Source organism: Rhincodon typus, chromosome 3, assembly GCF_021869965.1.
Source record: "Rhincodon typus isolate 14 chromosome 3, sRhiTyp1.1, whole genome shotgun sequence".
Taxonomy (NCBI): Eukaryota; Metazoa; Chordata; class Chondrichthyes; order Orectolobiformes; family Rhincodontidae; genus Rhincodon; species Rhincodon typus.
In genome coordinates, this window is record NC_063334.1 from 124,568,603 (window position 1) to 124,592,134 (window position 23,532).

A 23,532-nucleotide genomic window follows, 5' to 3' on the forward strand; every position below is an offset into this window, starting at 1 on the left:
ATGGTTTCTTGAAGGGGAAATCACACCTGACACTTTTACGAGAATTCTTTGAGGAGATAACAAGCAGGATAGATGGGGGTGGGTGTGGTGCTGGTGATGGGGGGTGGGGTTGGTGGGGGAGGCAGTGAATGTAATATGTTTGGATTTTCAGAAGATGTTTAGTAAGGTGTCACACATTACGCAACTTAATAAGAGCCCACAGTGTTGGAGGCAGTATATTAACATGGATAGAGGATTGGCTAACTCATAGAAAACAGCTAGTCGCAATAGGGAGTATTTTCAAGATAGCAACCAGTAACTAGTGGTGTGTGCCATAGCAATCAGTGCTGGGGCCACATTTATTTAATATATGTACATTTTAATGACTTGGATGAGAAAAATGAATGTATAGCAAAGTTTGTGGATAACTCGAAAATATGCCGGGGTGGGGTGTGGCAAGCGGTAAGGATGAGAAGAGTCTGCAGACAGATAGCGACAGGTTAAGAATGTGGGCAAAAACTTGGCCAAAGGGATACGATGGGGGAAATGTGAAGTCAGACACTTTGGCAGGAATAATACAGGAGCTGAATATTATTTAAATGGAGAAAGACTGCAATAAGCTACAGCACAGAGAGATTCAGTAGATCTTTTCCATGACCATAAAATGCTAGCGTCCAAGTTCAGTGAGTAATAGGGAAAGCAAATGAATGTTGGCCTTTATTTCAAAGGAAATGGCATATAAAGGTAGCAAAGTTTTGCTAAAACAATACAAAGCCCCATTCAGACCACAACTGGATTATAGTGAACAGTTTTGGGCCATTTATCTAAAGAAAGATCTACTGACATTGGAGGTAGTGCAGAGAAAGTTCAGATACCGAGTATGAAGGAACTGTTTTATGAGATTGAGTAGTTTGGGCCTATAATCATTGGAATTTAGAAGAATGAGAGGCAACCTTACTGAAACATTTAAGATTTTAAGGAACTTGACAGGGTAGATGTGAAAAGGTAGTTTTCCCTTGTGGAAGACTCTAGGACCAGAGATTGTAATCTTAGAATAAGGGTTCACCTATTTAAGGCAGGGATGCGGAGAAATTTCTTCTTTCAGAGGGTAGTGAATCTGTAGAATTCTTCTACCCCAGAGGCTGAGATAGAAAGATTTTTAATCAATGAGAAAATAAAGGGTTATAGGGAAAAGGCAGGAAAGTGGAATTGAGCATAATCAGATCAACCATAATCTCAGTGAATGGTGGAGCAGACTTGATGGGCAGAATGGCCTAGCTCTGCTGCTATGTCTTATGTTTTTATCTGAACGCCTTGCTCGATCATTTCATGTTACGAAAATTAGGGAGAAAATAGTGAGGACAGCTCTAGATCACAGGAGGATGCAAACAGGCTGGTCAAATGAGCTGATCAGTGAGAAATGGAATTCAATCTGGATAAAATGAAGTGATGCACTCAGGCAGAACAAACAAAGCAAGGGAGTACATTGATGACCAGTAGGACTCTGGGAAGCACCGAGAATCAGAGAAGCCTTGGTGTGCATGTTCACTGGTCCCTTAAAATATGAACAAAGTGGTTAAAAAGACATATGGCATACTTGGCTTTATTAGCTGAGGCATAGAGTTTAAGATCAGAAAGGTGATGCTGGAACTGTATAAAACACTGGTGAAGCCACAGCGAGAGTATTGTGTGCAGTTCTGGAATCCACATTATAGGAGGGGTGTGTTTGCACTGGAGAGGGTGCAGAAGAGATTGACTGGGTTTCGAGGAGATGTGAGGAAAAACTTTTTCACCCAGACAGTGGTGGGAATCTGAACTCACTGCCTGTACGGGTGGTAGGGGCAGAAAATCTCATAACATTTAAGAAGTATTAAGATGCTCACTTGTGATGTCAAGACATACAAGATTGTGGGCCAAGAGCTGGACAATAGATTAGAGTAGTTAGCTTGTTGACCAGTGCAGGCTCAATGGACCGAAGGGCCTCTTCTCATGCTGTGGACCTCTATAACTCTTTGACAAATAATTTAGAACCCCAAGATAATGTTCTCAGGAGATGGATTCAAATCTCACCACGGCAGATGGTAACATTTGAATTCAGTCAAAAAATACTGGAGTAAAATGTTAGCTTAATGGTGACCATGTATTCACAGTCAATTGTAATCAAAGTTAACATGGTTCACCAGGCCTTTAGGGAGGGAAACGTGCTGTCCTTACTTGGTCTGGTCTATATGTGACTCCGAACACGCAGTAACGTGATTCACTCATAACTAACCCTCGACAATTAGAAATGGGCAATAAATGCTGACCAACCAGAAACATCTGTATCCTATGAACGAATAATAAAAAAAAAGCACAAACAAATTGGAAGGAGACAGAGAAAGATAGCTGGCTACAGAATAAAGCTGCCTCTATATGGTCCCATTCAAACACTCCCTGGACAGGGACAGCACGGGGTTAGATACAGAGTAAAGCTCCTCCTACACTGTAATCATCAAACACTCCTAGGAAGATACAACACGGGTTTAGATACAGAGTAAAGCTCTCTCTACACTGTCCTCATCAAACACTCCCAGGATAGTACAGCACGGGGTTAGATACAGAGTAATGTTTACTGTACAAGGCTCACTGTTGATTCCAACTCACTTTTCCTAGGCAATGTCAGACACTCAGGAGCAGGAGGGAGACTGATCCTTGTAAAGAGTTAATGAAACAATCAGACACTTTGATTGAAGTGAGTGAAAGAGCACATGGTGTTCCTTCAAACAGTGATCAGCCTGAGGGAATTTGTCTGATTTGTCTGTTCTCTTGTGGTAAACACTGATGGCAATTTGTCCACCATTCATAGCATCCAAATGGCGAAATCAGAACTGCAGCCCACTGAGTTTTGTTTTTGCTGGCAAGTTTCTTGAGGGCTGAGAATTTTGTTTTCCTGTGATCCAGGTGCTGAGGGAAGGTGCTTTGAATTGGAGCACACATCGGTGAGGTGGGTGAGGATTTATTCCTGTTTGATCTAATGGGAAGGATACAGGGCAAAAGGGAAATTTGCCAAGTTTGCTGCATTATGGGACAACCCACGCCCTCCACTATAAACAATTAGCTCCTTTGTGCAATATACAATCTGCTATTACACAGCCTTTCTAACGCATTCCAGCCAAAACATTGCAAAACATGGCTGTACAGTTTTGCAGAGAAGTTCCAACAAAAACAACAGTTTGGATTTGTGTTGCACTTTTGCCAAATTAAAAATGTCCCAAATAGCTTCAAAGCATTGTTAGCGGACAAAATGTGACCCCGGGTCACGTTTAGAAACACCACAGAATTGTCACAGTTACATTAAGATGCCATTTGTTTATGTCAGGTTTCAGAAGGATGTAAAAACAGAAAGCTTGGTGGGTCTGATCAGCATCCGTGGAGAGAGTTTGAGTCCATTGTGACTCTCCTTTGGAACTGAAGGGAACTCAAGATGTGGTGACAAAAACAGAAGTTGCTGGAAAAGCTCAGCAGGTCTGGCAGCATCCGTGAAGAAAAAATCAGAGTTAACGTTTCAGATCAGGTGACCCTTCCTCAGAACACCAGACCCGAAACGTTAACTCTGATTTTTTCTTCACAGATGCTGCCAGACCTGCTGAGCTTTTCCAGCAACTTCTGTTTTTGTTCCTGGATTTACAGCATTCACAGTACTTTCAGTTCTTATCAAGATGTGGTGAGTTTTATTCTGTTGAGGAATAATGGTGGCTGTTGCTGGGGGCAAAAAGAACAACAGGGAAGTTCAATGAACAGGCAACAAAGATTAAAGATCTCATAAATGAAAATAGAAATTGCTGGAAAAGCTCAGCAGATCCGGCAGCGTCTGTTGCGAGAAATCTGAGATAACTTTTCGGGTCCAGTGACCCTTCCTCAGAACTGTTAGCTCAAATGTGTCTCTGCAGATGCTACCAGACCTGTTGAGTTTTTCCGGCAATTTCTGTTTTTGTTTCTGATTTCCAACATCTGCAGTTGTTTCAGTTTTTATTAAAGATCTCAGGTTTCATGGAACGCAAGGATTCCAACGATTGTTGTGAAGGAACAAAGCATTGGTTTAGAGTAGGTGTTAATAATAGATACAAAGCATGTTATAAAGGATGTATTGAAGGAGAGAGGTAAAGTGGTTTAGTGAGGAAATTCTTCAAGGCTGCCATAGGACTAAGAGCAAAAGTAGGCCTTTCAGATCATCAAAACTGCTCAACCATTCAACAAGATCCTAGTTGATCTGATAATCCTCAACTTCACTTTCCTGTCTTTCTCCCACCACTCTTGACTACTTTTTAGGCAATGAGACCCAATGGCAAAGTGAAATAACTTGAAGGTGCTAAAGGGACAGAATTGGAGCAGTATAATGGAGGATTGCTACATGAAAACAGCCTTGGCTTCTGAAGAAGAGTCATACTGGATTCGAAACATTACTTCCATTTCTATCTTCACTGATGCTGCCAGACCTGCTGAGTTTCTCCAGCAATTTCTGTTTTTGTTTCAGATTTCGAGCATCCACAGTTCTATGTTTTATTTTAGCTTGTTTTCTCCTCTGACTTTCTGTTAAAAATTATTGTTTCTCTGCCTACCTTTTTATCTCTGTCAATGCTCTGTCTCCACTTAACTGCTGACTCCTTTTGCCCCCAACCCCTGCCATTGTCTTAAGTACCAATCTTTTGTAGTTATTATCAGTTCTGAAGAACTCTATTCAGACATCAGCAATTTGGCCAAGCTGACAGGAATGAAACATACACAGAGAACAGGCAGCCTGAGGACAACTGAAATCCTGTGCACTCTCTTGTGTTTTTATTACTTTGATTTGAGATGTGTACTTAAACTGAAGTCGATTATCTAATGCAATAATGTTGACAACTAAGGGCAATATCCAGTTAATTTATGACCCTCTAATGAGATGGTAAAACAATCATTTCCTTGTCTCTCACCATAGCTTCTTTCACATTACAACCCTCTTCATCTCCCGCTGATAATTCACAGCCTTTGACATTTATTCTGTTCCTTTAAGACAGCAGTGGAGTTGCTTTATAGCCAATAAAGGGCTCTTTAAGAGCAGTCACTGCTGTAATGTAGAAAATGCAGCAACTGTTTTATACACAGACAGATCCCAGAAACAGCAATAATCCGATAAACTATCCTTAAGTGGCGGTAATTGAGGAATTACTTTTAGTTCAAGTCCTGGGGCAATTTACTAGCTCCTTTTTGGCCAATGTAAAATAAACATAGCAATATATGAGCCATTAAGCCAGATTTCATTCTGGGATATGACTTGTCCAGTAGTAATAAATCTAGAACTGAAACTAGTCTCAGGGACATTTGCAATGAAACTACTTTTGATTCTTGTAAAAAAAAGCCATCTGTTTCACTGTTGGACCTTAGAGACAGAAATCTGCAAAGTTTATCCAGTCTATCCTACATGTGATCCCAGTCCCATAGCAATGAGGTTGATTCTTGGCTACCTGTTCTTACTTCTTATGGTCCTATAAGTAGCACAACAGGTTCAAGGGGCTGAATGGCCTCCTTCTGTTCCAATGTTTTTATGACAGCTCCGTGCAGTACTGAGGGAGTATTACCTTGTTGGAGATTCTATTTTTCAGATGCAATGTTAACCCATGACCTCATGAAAGGATGTCAAAAATCTTGGCTTTACTCGATGAAAATCAAGGTGATTCTCTTCATGTTCTGGATAATATTACTCCTTCAAACAAGAACAAATTATTTGATTTTTTTCGACTTGTGGCTTCCAAGACACTGCTGTGTACAAATATGCTTTTACATAAAAAATAGGGGCAGAAGGAGGCCATTCAGTCCCCTTCCCCCTTCTGCTATTTGATAGATCGTGGCTGATCTTCTATTTCAGCACTATTTTCCTACACCAACCCTTGATGTCTTTAATATCTAAAAATCTATCATCCTCTGTCTCAAACACAGTCAATGACTGATCCTTGGCAGTCCTCTGGGGAAGAGTGTTCAAAGGATTCACACTCTCTGAGTGACAAAATTCATTCTCATCTCAGATTTAAATGGTCTATCCCTCATTCCGAGACCGTCTTTTGGTTTTAGACTACCCAGTCAATGGAAATATCCTCCTTGTATCTACCCCATCAATCCCGAGAAGGATTTTGTATATTTCAATGAGATCACGTCCCATTCTTCTAATTTGCAGAGAATATAGGCCCAAATCCACAACCACTTCCATCTAGAAGGACAAGGTCAACAGATACATAGGAACACCACCCCCATACCCACCCCTCCCAATTCCCTTCCAAGCCACTCATCCTCTTGACTTAAAAAACCTTGCAGTTCATTCAGTGTCGCTGGGTCAAAATCCTGGAATTCCCTCCCTAAGGGCATTGTGGGTCTACCTACTGCACATGGACTACAACGGTTCATGATGGCAGCTCACTACCACCTTCTCAAGGGGCAACTAGGGATGGTAATAAATTCTGGCCAAACCCATAATGCCCACATCTCATTAGTGAATTTTTAAAAAGTCTATTTAGTCTCTCCTCAAAGGACAATCCCTCCATCCCTTGTGTCTCTCTACAAAGAATGAGAACACTTCATTGGCTATTAAAGTGTTACATAAATTTAGAAGTAGGTGCAGGAGGGCCTGTTCTGCCATTCATTTCAATCATGGCTGATCTCACCTTGGCCTCACCTCCACTTTCCTGCCCACTGCCCATAACCCTTTAACCCATTACTAATTAAAAATCGATCTATCTCCTCCTTAAATGTATTCAGTATCCCAGCATCCACCACAATCTGGGTTAGTGAATTCCATAGATTCACCACCCTTTTCAGAGAAGTAATTTGAAATTGGTTACCCCTGAGGGACCAAAATTGTATGCAATACTCTAGATGCGGTCTCACTGATGTTCTGTGCAGTTGCAGGAACACTTCCCTTCTATTACACTCTATTTATTTATCAATAAATTGCAAAATTCCCTTTGTCTTCCTTATTACCTGCATACTAATTTCTGTAATTCATGCATGAAGATAACCAGATCCCTCTGCACACTCTGAACTTTCTCTCCATTTGATAGTAATTTGCTTTTCTATTCATCTGACCAAAGTGGATAACCTCACATACTTATCCACACTAAACTTAATCTGCCAAATTCTGGCCCATTCACCTAGCTTATCGTATCCATTTGTAAATTTCTTATTTGCCACTTACTTGCCCACTTATTTTAGTGTCATCTGAAAATTTGGCTCTAGTACTTTCTATCCCTGCATCCAAGTTATTAATAAAGATGATAAATAGCTTGGACATGAGGACCAAACTCAGTGGTGTTCCATTAGTTACATCTTGGCAACCAGAAAAAGGCCATTTATTCTAACTCTGCTTTCTGTTGGTTAGCCAGTCCTCTATCCAAGCTAATTAATTGCCTCTAACTCCATGCAATATTGTATATTAACCTGTTTTCCATCACCTAATCAAATGCCTTCTGGATGTCCAGACATACTACATCTACAAATCCCTGTTATCTAGATTGCTTGTTACATCTTCAAAGAACTCTAGTCAATCATGATTCACCCTTCATAAACCTATGCTGACTCTGATAGATTGTGTTTTGACTTTCCAAGCGTCCTGTTATTACTTCCTTAATAATTGATTTTAATAAATTCCAAATTACTGATGTTAAACCAACTGCTCTACATTTTCCTACTTTATTCCCTTTTTGAATAAAGGTGTCATATTAGCATTGTTTCCAAACCATTGGTACCTTTCCCACATTCAGGGAATTTTGGAATATTATAACATTTGTTCCACTATCTCTGCTGCAACTTCCCTTAAGACGCTAGGATTTAAAAGGGCCTGGAGCCTTGTCTCCCATCCATCCCAATAGTTTGCTTAGTAAGTTTTCCCTAGTGCTAATGATTGCTCTAAATCCCTCCATTTTTTATAATTTCTGCATTGCCTAGTACTATTATGCTAGTACTAGTGTCCTCCACTGTGAAAACTGATGCAAAATATTGATTTAGTGACTCCGCCAATTCTGTGCTCCCCATTATTAACTTCCCAGTCTCATTCTCCAAGAGACCATTATTTACTTTAGCTCCTCCCTTTCCTTTTACAGTTGGTTCTGCTATAATGCATGTTCCATCAACGCAAGTTGGCTGTAATGGGTTGAGGAAACGTTATTTCTAAAATGTGATCTTGTGTTGGCTATAACACAATTCCATCGGTGCATGGAGGAGTATGCGTCGACATCGCATGATCATTTCACGGGCTTTGTCGTGAAGACGCGCAATGTTAGCTCGAAAGTGTCTCTGCACCAACATGACGTGACCATTTCACAGGGTTTGTCATGAAGTGCTTTCTGTGAGAAGTACAGTACAACCTCCTCCCCTATCAAGTCATCTGGACATTTTTTCAAGGTAAAGGGTTAAATTTACTTATATTTTATTATTAGATATGAATTAAACATTTATTCAAATTGCGGTATCCTTTGTGTGATTTTTTTTGGTGGTCTGTCCCTAACCCCACGTTTCCCATAGGCCCCGTTATTTCTATAGTGCAATTTTCTATAACGTAATGTTGCACAGGAACGCAACTGTCACTTTATAGCAGAACCGACTATATATACTTTTTGAAGTTTTTGCTAACTGTTTTCATATTCTACACTAATTTTCTTTCATATTTTACCTTTGTTGTTATGAATTTTTTAGTAACCACTTGTTGAACTTTACAAGTTTCCCAATCTTCCAGCCTACGACTCACCTTTACAATATGGCATGCTTAGTTTTTGTTTTCATATTTTCTTTAACTTCTTTTTTAGCCATAGATGGTTTCAATCTTTCATCCTTTCTGGAATATGTTTTAACCTGGAGCAATTGAATATCTTGTTAAATAGCTATCCCACTGTTCATCAACTGCCCTAGTTTACAGTCTGGAGCTGGAGGAACACAGCAGGCCAGGCAGCATCAGAGGTGCAGGAAAGTTGATGTTTCAGGAAGGGTCCTGACCCGAAACGTCAACTTTCATGCTTCTATGATGCTGCCTGGCCTGCTGTGTTCCTCAGCTGCACACTGTGTTGTCTCTGACTCCAGCATCTGCAGTTCTTGCTATCTCTCGCTTTCAGTCTTCCTGCCAAGTCCACTCAGGCAGGTATTGTCCTCATACCTATGCTATTACTTTTGTTAAACTCCAGGACCCTAGTGTGGGACTCCAGATTCTCACCTTCCAACTGAGTTTGAAAGTCTAGCATGCTATGGATATTCTTTCCTCAAGGATCCTTTACTGTGAATTTAGTTAATCCCACCTCATAACACAAGGCCACATCCAGAATAGACTGCTCACTGGGGTTGGTTCCCCAAGATATTATTCCAAGAAACAAATCTCCAATACATTCAATGAACTCTCCCCGTTGTGCCATCCTTATGTCATGAAGACTCTATATCAGTGCAAGTTCTTTCTTTTGTACACAATCCCTGACTGACAATACTGTGGAATCACAGTCCACTTGAACTAAACCAGGTCCTACAATGTTCAACGTGAGTAGGATCAGACCTGAATAAAGAAACAAATTGTTTACTGAGAGTAAAAGTAAACTAATTCCTGAGGTGCCGGGAATCGCACTTTTGGCTTCTGATGAAAGCTTACCTAGGTTTCCAAGAAACAATTATCTTTCAATCAAAATATTCTATAAACTGCAGACAAGCAAGAGAACCAGCTCTTAGAAGTTGAAACAGCAACTATTTGCAAAAATAGTCAAGGCTGATGGAAGATGAAGAAAAATATCAAAGAGATATTTTCAGAGATAATAGGAACTGCCAATGCTGGAGAATCTGAGATAACAAGGTGTGGAGCCGGATGAATACAGCAGGCCAGGCAGCATCAGAGGAGCAGGAAAGCTAACGTTTCGGGTCTGGACCCTTCTTCAGAAATATTTCCAATTTGCTCATGGGATGTGGCCATTACTGTTAGCCCAGAATTTCATTGCCAGTGCAATTTCTTGGGGGCTACAGGGCCTGGTGTAAACCAAATGTGTGGGAATCGCTCTCTGAGGTAAATCACATTGTATGGAACTGCCTGTCCCAGGGTAAATCACATTGTGTGGGACCCTCTACCCCAGGATAACTCACACTGTATGGGACCCTGAACCCCAGGGTAAGTCATTGTGCAAGATCCTTACTCCTGTGTAAACTACACTGTGTGGGATGCCATACCCATTCTGCTACCGCCCCCTTCTCTTTCTATTCTGGAAACGAAGAACTGAGTCTGGCTTCCAGTTCTTCCCAGGTGCCCATACTCCCTTTGCAGGGCCATCCAAAATGCAGGCCTGGAATGTGGGGGAATGGGGTTTGCTCCATCTACCACAATCCATAGCAAGGGCTCTGCTTGTTCTCTGTCCCTAGTTGCCCTTGAGAAGCTGGTGGTGAGCTGCCTTCATGAACCACTACAACAATGTACTGCAGGTAGACCCACAATGCCCTTAGGGAGGAAATTCCAGGATTTTGACCCAGCGACACTGAAGGAACGGCAATATATTTCCAAGTCAGGATGGTGAATGGCTTGGAGGGGAACTTTCGGAGGACGCTGTTCTCATGAATCTGCCCGCCCTTGTCCTTCAGAATGTTAGAGGTCATGGAAAGAGATTTGGTAAGTTGCTGAGAACATCACTGGCACTCTGCACTATCACACTCCTGATTGTGCCTTTTAGATGATGGACAGGCTTTGGAGAGTCAGGAGGTGAGTTCCTCATAGAGTCATAAATCATACAGCATAGAAACAGACCCTTTGGTCCAATTAGTCTATGCCGACCATAATCCCAAACTAAACTAGTCCCACCTCCCACTCGCCGCAGTATTCCCAGCCCAGACCTGCTGTGGTAGCCACTGTATTTATGTGGCAAGTCCAGATCAGTTTTGGTCAAGGGGTGTTGATATTTGGGGATTCAGTGATAATAATAATCCATTTGAATAGCAAGGAGAGATGGTTAAATTCTCTCAATAGGAAATTAACAAGTACAACATTGGTTTTCAAATGAAAAGTAGCAGATAAAACAGGAAATGACAGGCCAGTTAGCCTGGCATATTTCAACAGGATTGTGCTGAGACCTATTCTTAAGGAAATCTTATGCAATCATCATACGATCAGGAAAAGACAAGAACAGCACCACCCTAGTTGACAGGTTTGATTACATAGCCAGGGTTAGATCTGAGAGCACAGAGTGCAGTCAGTTCAGACGGAGATAGGTTGGAATGGATGACGGGGGCAAAGAAATTAAAGCATCTAATGTCATGTCAACGATTCTTGATGAAAAGGTGGAGCACAGGTAAAAGGCCAGAGTGAGGGAACCAGGTGGTGGGACAGTGTTAGAAGTGGGTGAAGAAGTCTGTGGGATGGGGAGAGGACATGGAGGTGAAGGCAACAGAAGAAGAATTCAACATAATGTCATGCCCAAAATGTTTTATACATAGTTCTATTTTACTGAAATGGTTAGCAAATGAGGTTGTTGGTAACATAGTGGTCATACTGTTGGACTAGTGTTCCAAAAAATGGGTTCAAATCCTGGATCTGGGGGTGGGAGAGTACCTTGCTTAAATTAATTAATAAATCTGGAATTAGCAGTTGATCTTGAATTTAACAGATTGTTGTAAAAGCACATCAGCAGGGACTCTTGTGGTGCAGTGGTAGTGACCCTACCTCTAAGACAGGAGGCCCGGGTTCAAATGCCACCTGCTCCAGTGGTGTATAATAACATCCCTGAACAAGTTAATTAGAACATATCTACAAACCCATCAATGAAGTAAAGAAATCTGCCGTCCTTACCTAGTCTGGCCTACATATGACTCCAGACCCACAATAGTGTGAGTGGCTCTTAACTGCCCTCGGAAATAGCTGAGTTAGCCATTCAGTTATAGGAGAGGCTGTCAAGGCTGGGTTTGTATCTGTTAGAGTTCAAAAGAATGAGAGGTGATTTGATTGCAACATTTGAGATCCTGAGATTATTTGACAGCGTGGTGGATCAAGAGAATGGTTCCTCTGCTGGGAAAATCTGGGGGGGGATCTAGGGATCATTGTTGAAAAATTTGAGGTTATCCATTTCAGACAGGGATAATGCTAGTATCCTTGCTGATTTTTTTTTACTTTTATTTTTATTCTTTAATCAATTTTCATTCAGAGCTGTGAACTGGGAATTGTGGGCCGAAGGTGACATTTGGATTTTGGGAATCAGTTTGTGGTAAAAGGAAAAGGACAGACGAATCGAGCTTTTGTTTATTTGTGAGGCTGGTCCTGGAGGTTAATCGCAGGCTGAGTCTTGATTAAAAGGGCTCCTACAGACACAGTAACCCCAGGAAGGAAATTGTGTTTAAACATATTGCAGAAGTTGGCTATTGATGAGGTCAAAAGCTAGGGATTGTTTCCAGCAAGTCTGGAAGAGACCCTATATTCAAGACAGCCGACATTCAATGGTATTGAGGCCTCAGGAAAAGACGATAGTCAATCAGGGAGGAGCCAGAGTTGGAGTTGTGTTCTGGGGAGAACAGTTTTGGCTGCTGCTGAGACAGCGTGAAGATTTTGAAAGCTCCCTGCCTAACCTCCCTTACCAACATTTGGAAGCCCAGAATGTAGAAAGCTGAGTTAGAAATATTATTAACTTTGCTTGAGTGATCTGAGAAGGTGATCCCGATAAACGTTCCAGAAAAACAAACAAGGAGTCCACATCAATCCCTGTGAAAAACACATGATGACAATCATTTAAGCAAGCTGGCGAGTTTTGTTTCTTTCTTTCATTTATTCTTGAACTGCGTTTGTCTGGCTGTGGGAGTTTGTGTGAAATGGGACTAAAAATAAATGTTTCAGTTTTAAAGTTTAGAGATTAAGTAAATTACCTTGCTGTTTAATTTGTTCTCTCCTAAAGTTATTACATATTTAATAGATTGGTAGTTATTTTATTTAAGATACAAAACCAGTGTCATGAATTAATTATTCACTAAGTCTGGGATTAGTTATTAAAAGGTCTACTTGGGAACCCTAACCCTAACCCTATCGCAGCAAACTATTAAGGGTCTTTGAAGGTTTTAATTTCATTCTGTTGTGAAAACAAAAAGGTAGAAAAGCTGATTTCTGTCTCTGTATCGTAACAACGAAGAGAAACTTTTCACTCAGACACTCATGGGTGTTTAGAATGCTCTTCCTGAACAGGCGGTGGAAACTGAGTCCTTGAATATTTTTAAAGGTGAGGTAGATTCTTGATTAGATAAGAAGATGAAAGGTTATTGGGGCGAGTCAGGCGTGGAGTTATAATTACACTCATTATCAGCCATGATCAACTGAATGGGGGAGCAGGATCAAAGGGACCAAATGGCCTATTCTGGAACCCATTACTTATGTTCATCACCTTCTCATTGGAAGTTAGAGATGGGCAGTAAATAGGAAACCTTGCCAGTGACACCCATACCCAAGAATAAATAAAACATAAATGTAGGCTCCTAATCAACAAGTACTCTGAATTTAGGATTAAGAGGAGGCCATTCAACCCCTCACCCCTGTTCTGAAGGTCAATTTGATCGTCTCTGATTTTCAAGTCAACGTACATCCCTGATCTGCAAACCTTGATACCCCTAACCAATGGAAAGCTGTTGATATCCCGGCTTTGAAAATCTCAATCACTCCCCCACAGCTGCAGCCTCTTTTGGAGCAGTAGAGTTCCTTATGTTTTTTTCTATCATTGAATTGGGTTTGCTGCTTGTTGAGGAAGGGAGGATTGTCAGACAAGGCACAGGAAGACAAAAGGGCCTCCATTTAAAGGGATGGGTGCTTTCTAGTTGGAGGGTAGCTCCTCTGACCATATAGCATTCCCACAGTCCAGCCCCAGAACTTTTACAGATGCACCATAGAAAGCATTCCATCCAAGTGTATACCAGTCTGGTACGGCAACTGCTCTGCCCAGGATCGTAAGAAAATACAGGAAGTTGTGTGCACAGTCCTGACATTCACGGAAGCCAACCTCCCATCCATGGACTCCAATTATACGTCTCATTGCCATTGCAAGGCTGCCAACATCATCAAAGACCTTCCCACCCTGGTAATGCTTTCTTCCAACCTCTTCCATCAGACCGAAAATACAGAATCTTGAGCACACACACCAACAGGTTCAAGAACAGCTTCTTCCCTGCTATTATTAGACTGTTGAATGGACCTCTCTAATTTGATATAATGTTGATCTTGCTAATGTTGATCTTGCTTTGCACACCTCCAGCCCAGCCATAACCTTGTATGCCTCGGTCTGTCTAAGCACCTATGATCAGTATGTCCTTGTTTGCTATGATCTGTCTGTACTGCTCACAAAACAAAACTTTTCACTGTACTTAGATACATGTGACAACAATAAATCAAATCAAATCAAAAGATAGTCTACCAGATATTGTAAGTTGGTCAGTGCGTGAGTAAAACCAGGTAGATCAGAGTTCAAATATGACCTTGCCACAGGACCAAAGAAGGGTTGGCCATGGAAAAAGTCAACGTGCCTTTTCTTTCCCAACATTAGAAACTTGTGCATTTCTGGAACATTTTACTTACGTTCAGAAGGTGATATGAGGTTTTGTCTTCCTGTTATTACTTGGCAAAACCTGGTATTCCAACCCTGAGAAAATGTCGTGGGAAGTGACAACATCGGCAGCTCCCAGCTAGTTGAGTAATACTGGATAATGGGGTCTCTTTGTGGCAGGTACATTCTCATATCAGCTAAAGACAGGGGCGTAGAATTGGGGCTATTGATTCAATCAGGCTAGAATAGGTTTGACCCAGGTCACAGACTGAAAGGACAGTCTGCAAACTGTCCTGCATTCTGCAATCCATAGAGTCCTTTGAAAGTTTCTTTCTGCACCCTCTGGGGTTTTGAGCAGAGCGCACCCAACAATTAGTCTGCAAACAATGCTAGGAAAGTCCCCTAAACTCATTCGGCTGGCAAAAGATCAACAACAGCCTGCAGCAAATTAATTCAACTGTGGAATATTCAACACTGGGCTTCCTTACAGATTGATGGAGACAGTACACAACCGTCTGGCAATTTTACCCCAGACCTCGTAACTCAAGCCCATGAAGAGGAACAGCCTTAATCTCAGGTCTCAAGGACAAGAGAATCAACTTCAACAAAAATAGAACAAAATGTCATAGAACCTTGCACAGAAGGAGGCCATTCAGTCTATCAAACCTATGCTGAGTCTTCTAAGGAGGTATCCAATTTGTTGCACACCCCTGTTCTGCCCTGGTAGCTTCGTAAATCTCTCTCCTCTGCAAGCAATTATCTGATTCTTTTAGCAAGTGACTGTTTGAATCTGCTTCCATCAACTCTTCATGATGTGTTGGACTGGACTGGACAAAATCAAAAATCACACAACACCAGGTTATAGTCCAACAGGTTTATTTGAAAACACAAGTTTTTGGAGTGTTATTCCTTCTTCAGGTATTAGTTAGGGAGGTAGTATCAGACACAGAATTTGTAAGTAAAAGATCAAAGGTTCACACCAATGATAAGGGTGTACTAAACAAACCTAAGATGCTGATAAATCCTTAATAAGTTAGAAGGTTTTAATTGATTAATATGTGTATGTAAATCTCCAAATTCCTTTCAAGTCACAGCCCTGAGAGAACTAAAGGTTTTATCAGTGTAAAAAAGAGATGATATTTTAGTTCGGACAATGCATGTTAGGTGTGAGACTTTGTTTATAATCTGTTTGTGTTTTAGTTTGGAGTGAGACTGGTTTTGCTTCTAAAGTTGGAATTTATAAAGCACCATATTGACTGTCTATAAATTGTGTGCTTTTTGAACAAAATAAAATGTATCTGCAAATACAAAGGTACCTTAGGTTTTTTTAGTATATCCTCATCAATGGTGTGAACCTTTGATCTTTTCCTTATAAATTCTGTGTCTGATACTACCTCTCTCAGTGATACCTGAAGGGGAAGCAATGGCCTAGTAGTATTATCACTGGACTGTTAATCTAGACATCCAGATAGTGTTCTGGGGACCTGGGTTCAAATCCTACCATGGCAAATGGTGGAATTTGAATTCAATAAAATAACTGGAATTAAGAGTCTAATGATAACCATGAGTTGATTGTTGGGGGAAAAACCCATCTGGTTCATTAATGTCCCTTTGGGACGGAAACTGCTGCCATCTGGCCTACATGTGACTCTACACTCACAGCAATGTGGTTGACTCTGAACTGCTCTATGGGCAATAAATGCTGCCTAGCCAGCAACACCCCCATCCCATCAATGGTTAAATTTATAAAAAAGAGCTCTGGGGCTCGGAAATCTTGTGTTTTCAAATAAACCTGTTGGACTATAACGTGGTGTCATGTGATTTCTGACCTAATCAACTCTTCAGGCAGCACGTTCCTGATCATTAGAACTTGGATGGACGTCTAGCCGGGAAAAACTTGGAGGTTGACAGAGAAGTTGTTGTCCCCCAAGACTTCGCCATCCAGTGCATGAGACCCAAACAGTCTATCTCTGCTTTGGCTCCTCTCCCTGTTTGAACCCGACACTGACCAGTGAGCTAGCTTTCGGTGAACAAATGGTCAGTCATGGTGAGACATCGTGCTCACAAGGAAAATTACAGTTAGAGAATAATAGAATCATACAGTACAGAAATAGACCCTTTGGTCCAATCAGTCTATGCTGAACCTAATCTCAAACTAAACCAGTCCCACCTGCCTGCTCCTGGCTCATTTCCCTCCAAACCTTTCTTATTCATGTATCCATCCAAATGTTTTTTAAACATTGTAATTGTACCCGCATCCACCACTTCCTCAGGAAGTTCATTCCACACACAAACCACCCTTTGTGTAAAAAATTTGCCTCTCATGCCTTTTTTAAATCTCTCTCTTCTCACCTTAAAAATGTGCCCCTTAATCTTGAAATTCCCCATTTTAGGGAAAAGACAACTACCATCAACTCTATCTATACCTCTCATTATTTTATAAACTCCTACCAGGTCACCTCTCAACCTCCTACGCTCCAGTGAAAAAAGTCCCAGCCTATCCAGCCTTTCTTTATAACTCAAACCTTCATACCCAGCAACATCCTGGTAAATCTCTTCTGAACCCTCCCCAGTTTGATAATATTCTTCCTATAACTGGGCAACCAGAACTGGACACAATATTCTAGAAGAGGCCTCACCAATGTCCTGTACAACCTCAACATAATGTTCCAACTTCTATACTCAAAGGACCGAGCAATGAAGGCAAGTGTGCAAAACACCTTTTTAACCATCATGTCTATACGTGATGTAAACTTTAAAGAAGCATGTAGCTGCACCCCCAAGTTCCTCTTTTCCACGACACTTAATCAACAATCCCGGGCTGCAAATCAGTACTTACAAAATCAAGAAAACGGATTCAGGACAATTAGTCTAGCGAGTATTCAAAGCTCAAATTCCTGACCAGGAACAAAAGTCCTGACAGAATTTGCCACTTCTTATACCTATCTGAGCAACAATTGACTGATTTAAGTGCCCATATAAGGTCTGTAACAACCTGACTTAATTACAACAATATACAAATAGGGCCAATTGATAAATGTATAACCCACTGATGTGGATGAAGCTGCCTTCATTCCCATGATTTCAATATCCCTTCCAGTGCCAGACTATGAGCTTTCTCAGGGTAAAGATACAAGTGCTTATCTTAGTTTGAGGCGACGTCACATTTCTAATGAATGGAGTCTTTCTGTCACTCTCAAATTATTCCACAAAGGAAGTCTTTCTTATTGCCTGTGTGTTGAATTGATAGCCCGCTCTTATCACCAAAGGATTAAAGATTTGGAACAAGCGGCTTGCTCATGACATCATTAGGGTTTCCTAAAGCTGAGCAGCTCCCAGAAAACCTGAAAAGATGCCGAAAAATTTAGGAATATCACCGGAGAAGGGAATCGTTCATGGAGATCAACAGACATCATTGTATTCAAAGGCAGCAATTGGGGAAAGAAGTCATTGGATGGGGCCTAGCCAAAGGGGGAAACATGGAGGGACAGTTCTGACAACAGGAACATTTCCCTCTATGAGGATGAACCTTGAAGGGAAGGTGGAAAATTGTTCTGCTCCCTCAGAGGCCTCCGACTGCCTTCCACACAGGTAGTGCAAATCTATGAGGCCAAATGCAGGCAATTGCTCAAGAGATCTGGGCCCCTCCCCGCTGTGGCAGGGAGGGTGGGGACCGGAAGACCAGTGACTGAGGCAGCAAATCCAGGCAATGAATGACACTGGGCATCATGGCTGCTTCCTTACTTTCTGTCACCCAATTTCAAGTGAGGTTGAAGAGGAAAACTCAGCTTTAACAGCAGAGCTAATGAAGAAAAAATAAAGCACTATGTGGGGTACACTTAAACTTTCTGGTCCTCAGGACATTAGGACCCACTTTACAGCCAATGAAGTCCTTCCGATATGTAGTTATTGTTGTAATGTAGGAAACACAGTAGCCAATTATACACAGAGTGCTAGACATAGGAGACTAAAGAGAAATCCAAAAGAAAATTACATTCTCTTCCATATTTTCACGTTTAAATTCAGTACCTTTTAAAAATGGTCAACGCAGCTGGACACCTAAAATGACCAAGGCTGATCACATGATATCATTTCCAGAAGCTTCTGAAGCCCCTGCAATGCATAGACATTTCAGCTCAAGCTGACACAAAGGATTCAGGGACTGGTCGTTTGTATTCTGCCAGGTCTGAATGAAGGGAAAACATAAAGACTCATTGTGCGAAAATGAGTCAATGTTTCTACAGTTACCTCATTACCTTGCAACGGAAACTACTAGTGAGGTAAAGCTAACTGTTAGATTTAATGACCTTCAGATTAGTCTGCCAGTATACACCAGAAATGCTATTCTATTTACATGACTAAAATTCATGCTGGTTGAATTGCTTAAGTATTCAATTCCTGGAGTAGAGGTCAGTTGCTTAGTTGCAAACTGTATCAGTCAGTTTGACTTGCAGAGGGAGAGCAAGAGCCCAGATTATGTTACCTCTTCGTCCTTCACCTCTGCCTCCAAGTTTCTGGATCTGAAAGAAGGAAAAACTACTGAGTTTAGTTTGCTTAGGAAATTACTATTGGACACCCAGGACCTGGGACGATGTGTGATGAGACTGTGGCTTTAAGAGGTGTATTTTGTCCTTTTTTTAATGAAGATAGGTTGAGACAGAGGCACCAAGTGATCTGCTCACAGCCAATAAAGTAAACAACTTGTGAGGTTTTTTTCAGTTGGAACAATAGAAGCAGCCTGAATGGGTGGAGTCAAGCTCCCACAGAATCAGGATTTTTAGTTTTAGCTTTCTGTAGTAGTTGCTGGGGTCTTGAAGCTGGATGTGGAAGCTCTTATTCCTCTCTCTGTTACAGCTAAAAGCTGGGGTTCTCTTCCTGCTGCTAGAATTGCATGTGAGACAATCTGTTTCACTGAATTCGCCTTTGCCAAGGGTGTGTTTATGAGATGTTACTATATTGAAGCAATTAATTAATAATAGTTAATATATATATTATTTTGTTAAGCATTTCAATAGACTGACAGTTAAGCCAATTCTTTTATTTTTATTTTGTCTATATTTTAACTGGAGTTAAAAATAAAATGTGTTTTACTTCAAGTTGAGTAGTTTGATCATACAAACTGTATCTGGAATGCAACACCTTACATTTACCTTTAAAATAAGAAAAAATTAGGGTCTGGGCTAACTTCTTAACATATTATGAGGGGGTTTAGGCTGGTTCATAACAAATTAGGAGCTCTTGTTGGGATCTGAATCTTTAATTGCAGGTTGGATTTAGAATTATTGGGCTTAAAGGCAAGCGATGTGTTGGTGAGTGAAAAGCGAAGGTAATTGGAGGAAGAGCTCAACATCTACAATTGCCAGAAATGTCATCGGAATCTTTGGACATGACCAAAATTAAATTGAAAATGAAGCTGCTTGAACATTAAAAGGAAATGAAACAGTTTGAATTATGATTGAAAGTAGAGGAAAATGAAAATGAAAGAAAGGTCCGAACAGAAGAAAGGGAGAAAACAGAGTTTTTGAACTTCAGGGGTTGGAACTGAAAACTCAAAGTCGACTTAAAATGACAGAGGTAGAGGTGACAGGTAGGAGTAGTGATGAGACAGTGATGGAGAGCAATCCCATTGTAGACAAAGGCCTAGGGGATATCTGTTTAAAAATGTCTAAGCATTACCAAAGTTCAACAAGAAGAATGTAGAAGTTTTTATCATTTCATTTGAGAAAGTGGCTAAACAAATGAAATGGTTGCATTGTTGATTCAAACAAAGTTGGTAGGTAGCGATAGTGAGGTATTTTCATCACTATCAGAGGAGGTGTCTAGGGAGTATGAGGAGGTGAACAAATCCATCTTAAGTGCATATGAGCTAGTATCAGAAGCCTACAGACAATATTTTAGGAATATAAGGAGGGACCCTGGTCACACATACATAGAGTTTGAAAGGATGAAACAAAGTAATTTTGAGAGGTGAATAAGGACATTGAAAATGAATCAGACATTTGAAGCTCTTAGAGAGACGATTATTTTGAAGGAGTTCAAAAATTCACTTCCTGTAGTAGTGAGAACTCACGTGGAAGAGCAGAGAGTTAAGACTGCAAGATTAGCAGCAGAAATAGCAGGTGATTACAAGTTGGTTCATAAATCAAAGTTTGGCTTCCGACATCAAGGGATAGAAATTGGGGAAAAGAGGAGATCTCATTGAAAATAGTAAAGATAGTTTCCCACAAGGTAAAAAGGAAACCCATGAGGAGGAAAGCGAGGTGAACAAGCTCAGGCATTGTCCCTGTAATAAAATAGGCCACATGAAGTCATGTTGGTGGTTTAGAAAAACCACTTGGAAGACGGATGTGGGAAAGCAGGATAAGCTAGTGAATTTTGTTGAAGTGGTAAAGGAAAGCACAGTGGAAGCTAAAAGAAAACTGCAAAAGAATGTAGGCCAGGGGTTGGTTGAGAAGAAAGTGCCAGATCTCTTTAAAGAACTTAATTGCGTGGTAAATGTTTACTCACATATGCCAGCAGGAACAAGTAAAAAACAATTAAGATTTTAATAGATATGGGAGCAAGTTAATATTTGATGTTGACAGATCAGGAGAAATGTAATTCAGGTGGAGTGTTGCCAGAAAAAACGTGGAAGTCATGGTGAGAAGAGCAGTGTTCCATTATATAAAGTGAAGTTGGAGAATCTGGTGAAAAGCGGTGAAAGGGTGGTAGGAATAACATAGAAATTCTTGATTGCGGAAATACAGTTTATCTTTGGTAATGATATTGCCGGATCACAGGTGGGAGTGATGCCTACTGTGGTTGAAAAGCCAGGGGAAAATCAGGCAAAGAAGGGGTGACAGGAAGTATATCCTGGGATTTTTCTGACTGTGTGGTAACACAGGCGGTAACAGAAAGAGAAATCAAAGGAAGTTGAAGTTCAATGATCAGAAACTATATTTGATCAAATGGTTGAGAAAAAAAGAGAACAGGTGGAGGACAAGGTGGATATTTTTAGTTCAGAGAAATGAGCTGAATTACAACAGAAAGATGAAAAATTAAAGCAGTTGTATCAAAAATCATACACAGAAGAGGAGTATGAGTGCATCCCAGAATGTTACCATCTTAAAAGTGACATCTTGATGAGGAAATGGAGACCATCACATATTCAGGTGGGAGAAAAATGGGCAGAAGTTTATAAAGGTGTATCACTGTAGCTTATAGAAAGGAGGTGTCAGCGGTCACACATCTAAAACAGCGATTAGATAAAGTTTTATCTCTCTGACAGTTTTCGATCTTGGTCCTGGAAAGGTGTTGTAAGCAGAGTCTTTGAATATTTTAAAGGAAAAGGCAGAAAAATTCACATTAAGTAAAGGGACTAGAATTACAATCAGATCAGCTATGATCTTATTGAATGGCAGAATAGGCTTGGAGGTCTGAATGCTCCTGCTTCTGATTTGTACTTGTTACCTACTCGCCAAAAGGGACTGCAGTGAATGTTCACCTAACTGATATGTGGGATGGCAGGTTTGTTGTATGAGGAGACATTGGGTTGACTGGGCCTGTACTCACCGGAGTTTAGAAGAAACACATACAACTCTGACAGGGCTGAGCTGGCTGGATACAGAGAGGTGATCCCCAGATCTTGGTGGTCTAGAACAAGAAATCACAGTCTCGGTGCTAGGCTGTTTAGAACTCAGATGAAGAGAAACATTTTCCCTCTGGGTGTGGTGAACCTGTGGAAGTCTCTCCCACATGAGGCCACCCATTGAATCCATTTAGGAAATAAATAGACTTCTAGACACAATAGGCATCAAGAGTTATGGGGAGAGAACAGGTACATGGCACTGAGATTGAGGATCAGCTATGGTCTTACTGAATGGCAGAGCAGGCTTGATGGGTAAAATTGCATTTCTGCATTTGAAAGCAGAGCTTTGAAGGTGGCAGGTCAAGTTGATAAGCAGATCTTGGAAAGAGTCAAGTGAGTAATGAAAATAATTTGTACATTACTGATTCAACCTCAACAGATCATTGTGTCAATTCTAAACACCAGATCTTAGGAAGGACATCAAAGCCTTGGGGAAGGTGCGGAGAAGGTTCACTGGAATAGAACCAGAGGTGGGAAGAGTTCAGTCGAAAGACCAGAGAAACTGGGGCTTTCACCTTGGAATGCAAAAGGTTACAGGAAGTTTTAATCGAGCTGTTTCAATTCACCAGGGGTTTCGATAGAGTAGGTAAGGAGAAACTGCTCCCAGTGGCAGGAGTGTCAATAACCATTGGACACAGAATTAAAGTCACTGCCAAAATAAAACAGAGGTGAGATGAAAAGCTATTCTTCTGCACAATGAGTTGTTGGGATTTAGAATGAGCTGCCTGAAAAGGTGGTGGACTCAGAATTAATAATAACCAGTGAATAGTAAACACTTGCAGGGGGAAATCTGCAGGACAATGTGGAATGAATGTTTTGGGCAACCACATCCCAACCCAAGTACAATGGGCCAAATAGTATCCTGCTGCGCTGAGACAGTTTTCTCTCCAGTGATCCAAGAGTTAACTGGATATCATCGGCCTGTTTTAATCTGTCCTTACTTTCTATTCCTCAAGACCAGCATTATCAAAGCTGGGGAACTCCAACAGCAGCTGAGAAACTTCTAGCGATGAATTTACCCCTTAACCTTCAGCACTAAAGAAGGAAATGCTATTTAGCAGATCCAGACAATCAGCACAACTGCACTGTACAGAATGTTCCAAGCTCTTCAGGGGGAAGTTGTTTACAGATTTTATGATTTTGTCATGTTTTTTCCAAACACACGGCTTGCACTAACACAAGTCTAAACTGGAACAGCGCGTGACTTGGTTGGGCACTTAAAGAGGATGGTGTTTGCCCAGCACTGGGTCATACTGGTGTCCAGTTTCACCAACACTAGGTCACACTGGAGTCCAGTTTCACCGACACTAGGTCACACTGGAGTCCAGTTTCACCGACACTGGGTCACACTGGAGTCCAGTTTCACTGAGTCTGGGTCACACTGGAGTCCAGTATCAC